This window comes from Sus scrofa, chromosome 3 (assembly GCF_000003025.6).
Source record: "Sus scrofa isolate TJ Tabasco breed Duroc chromosome 3, Sscrofa11.1, whole genome shotgun sequence".
Classification (NCBI taxonomy): domain Eukaryota; kingdom Metazoa; phylum Chordata; class Mammalia; order Artiodactyla; family Suidae; genus Sus; species Sus scrofa.
In genome coordinates, this window is record NC_010445.4 from 97,904,242 (window position 1) to 97,908,074 (window position 3,833).

At 40.9% G+C, this 3,833-nt stretch overlaps 1 pseudogene; it reads left to right on the forward strand.

Annotated features, from left to right (window-relative positions):
* LOC100514831 lies at nucleotides 276-1,158 on the forward strand (annotated as a pseudogene).

The window sequence follows — 3,833 nt, forward strand, 5'->3', positions numbered from 1 at the left end:
TGATTAAAAAGAGTAGCACAGTGATTTTGTAATTTTTGAATCTACTCTAAACACTTAGAAGTTATATAAAATGTGGAGTTCCCACTGTGGTGCAGTAGGATAGCAGAGTCTTGGATGCAGGTTTGATCCCCAGCCCGGTACAGTGGGTTAAGGATCTGGCATTGCCACAGCTTCAGTTTAGGTCAGGACTGTGGCTCAGATCTGATCCCTAACCCAGGAGCTCCATATGCCATGAGATGGCCAAAAAAACAAAAGTAAAATGTGATAAAAAAATATTTAAAAAATATGATTATACTTGATGGCTTGACATTTGTATCAGTCACCTTGGGCTAAGTTATAATGTGATAAAAAGTAACCCCCAAGTCTTAATTTCTTACAACTACAAAAGCTTATTTTTTTGCTCATATTATGTCTTTCACAGTTTGGCTATGATTCTGCGCTATATCTTCTCCAATTACTAAGCTAAAGAAAGTTGGCATGAACAATGTAATGTTATATGTAACAATATAATACTAATACAGGAACTAATCTGTACAAAGGTTATAAGAACCACGTACTTTACACTTTACAGGAAAATGTTAACTTTTCACTGCCCTGATCACGCCCGTCATGGGCTGCATTCACGCTTTCGGAAAGGGCCTGTCCCAGTGGGCCCTGCCCTACCGCCGCAGCCCCCCACCTAGCTGAAACCTGCCATCTGACGAAGTGAAGGAGCAAATCTACAAACTGGCCAAGAAGGGCCTGACTCCCTCAAACATTAGTGAGATCCTGAGAGACTCACGTGGTGTTGCACAAGTACGTTTTGTGACAGGCAATAAAATCTTGAGAATTCTTAAGTCCAAAGAACCTGTTCCTCATCTTGAGGATCTCTACCATTTAATTAAGAAAGCTGTTGCTGTTTGAAAGCATCTTGAGAGGAACAGAAAGGATAAAGATGCTAAATTCTATCTGATTCTGACTGAGAGCCGTATTCACCGGTTGGCTCGATATTATAAGACCAAATGAGTCCTTCCCCCCAGTTGGAAATATGAGTCATCCACAGCCTCTTTCCTGGTGGCATAAACTTGCTGATTGTGATCAAGCAATATGATCATTGTTTAATTAGAAAAAAAGGGAGTTCCCGTCGTGGCGCAGTGGTTAACGAATCCGACTAGGAACCATGAGGTTGCGGGTTCGGTCCCTGCCCTTGTTCAGTGGGTTAACGATCCGGTGTTGCCGTGAGCTGTGGTGTAGGTCGCAGATGCGGCTCGGATCCCGCGTTGCTGTGGCTCTGGCGTAGGCTGGTGGCTACAGTTCCGATTCAACCCCTAGCCTGGGAACCTCCATATGCCGTGGGAGCGGCCCAAGAAATAGCAACAACAACAACAGACAAAAAAAAAAAAAAAAAGGAACGTTAAAATATTTCAAGCAAACCTAATAGAATTTGACAAATTTACAGTCGTGGTGGGAGATTTTAACACAGCTGTCTAAAGAATTGGTGGATCTTTGTGTTTACAAACAGAAGATGGACCGCCAGAAGATGACCCTATTGTTCAAGAGTCACACAAAAGATAAAATACTTAATCAGGGTTCCATTTGGGAAACCAAAACCACTCCCAAGTATTTCAAAGCACAAAAGGATATAAGGAATTATAAGCACTTCCAAAATCCTTGCCAGGGCTGGAAGTAGTGAATTTTAAAAAGTTGCATATACCAGCTTCTGGCAGCTGATATGTGCTGTATGAGTCCTTATTAGATAAAATTTGAAAAGATACATAAAGTTGAGGGCTATCATAGGATTAATAATTTCAAAGTCAAATCATCATAACCGTAATTCAGAGATCAGCCAGTTGTCACTGCTGCTGCCATCATCAATTCCTCATATCTTTACAGGTGATGACTACATACGGGAATATCGAGTTCAGGGACTGTAAACACTTGTGTCTGTCCAGCCTCACCTCCAGCCACCACAGCAGCATCCACAGGGTTTCCAACTCATTTCTACCTTCCTGCTAGTGTCTGTATGCGTATGATTGGTCAAAGCTAATTCATCTCCAGAACTCCAGCTGCCACAGTTGGGAACTGCAATTTTTTTTTTTTTTTTTTTTTTTTTTTTTTTTTTTTTTTTTTTTGCCTTTCAGCCTCTGTAATTGAGAAGGGAACAGATAATTAGGTGGGAATGAATGTCAGATGTCAACTGCTCTATCAGTACCCAATACCAAATACCCAAGAATCAGCCTAATAAGAAATGTAGAAGATCCTTATGAAGAAAACTTTAAAATACTACTGAAGGACACCATAGGAGATCAAAATAGATGAAAAACATTCCATGTTCTTGCATCAGAAGCTCAGCATCACAAAGTTAATTTATTAAAGTGAGGCAGGACCAATAAAAAATGCTAACTCTTATTTAGAACTAGAAATGCTGATGCTTAGATTTGCATAAGAATAAGAACAGTGTGGGAAACTGAAAAAGATCAATGAATGGGAAATAGCCCTACTAGATCTTAAAACCTCAAACTCTCAAAAATGAAAACAATGGAATTTTAATCAATGAATAAACACAAAGCAATTAAACAGAATAAAAAATTTTAAAGTATTAAAATACATAAACTTTATGTGTTAAAGAACTATCCCAAATCAGTGGGGAAAGAGGTAGATTATTTAATAAATTGCATTGAGGCAATCAGAAAGGCACCTGGGGAAAAAAAAAGTTGAATCCCTACCGCAAAGCATACACCAGAAAAGCTCCAAATAGTTTAAAGATGAATTACAGGAATTCCCGTAATGGCTCAGCAGTTAACGAATCTGCTAGCATCCATGAGGACACAGGTTGGATCCCTGGGCTCACTCAGTGGGTTAAAGATCCAGCGTTGCTGTGAGCTGTGGTGTAGGTTGCAGACATGGCTCAGATCTTGCATCGATGTGGCTGTGGCATAGGCCAGCATCTACAGCTCCGATTCAACCTGTAGGGTGTGGAGACTTGGGAGTCCAGGATCCAGCTCTGAAGGTGTCTGCGGCTGCCCTGGCAGAAGCTGGAGTCAGAAGATTGGGAGGCAGTGTTCGTATATCTTCCTGATCTTGAGTTGCAGCCATTGCTGTGTGTTCCTGAATTCACCTGTCCCCATGGCAGCCTCTGGGTCCCCACCTTGCTAATGGTGGCGTAGTTGGCACTTCCTCTGGAGGGTCAGTTCTAGATGGCTCTGGGAGTCATTTCTGGGGGTCCCACCCAGAGCTCACGCCTCCAGCCCTTCCTCCCTGTGAAATCAAAGTCTTTCCAACTTTGATCATAAAGTTCTGTGCGGAAAGGGGGGGGGGAGCAGGGGAGAAAAGAAAGAAGCTACTGTAATAAGCAAAACGAAGTTAAAAGACAAGTGAGAAATTAAGAAAAAACTGACAATAAAACCCTATAAATTACACAAAATCAGACATTGAGGGATGCAGAGAAAGCAGTGCATTTAGTAGGAAAAAAGGAAGATAGAAAACATATTATTTAGGGTTCGACTTAAGGCTAGAGAATGAAAAAGTTTGAGACTAAACCCAACAAATGCAGAAGGGACAAAGGGATAAAGATAAAAGCATAAATTGATGAAACAAAACAAAACAAAAAAGAGGATCAATAAAACCCAAAGCAGGTTTTTTAAAAAGAATAGGCAGATATTTATCAAACCGAGTGAGAAAAGAGAGAGGAGAGGCAGGGATACACAATCTTAGGATAATAGAGTGCACCCAACCACACGTACAGTAGACAGTTTTAAAAATTATGAGATGGATTAGATATAGTCGATTGGCAGTTGGCAGTTATTTCCACCTCCATCAAGTGTGTCTTCCTGACTACAGAGGCCGGAAAGCTG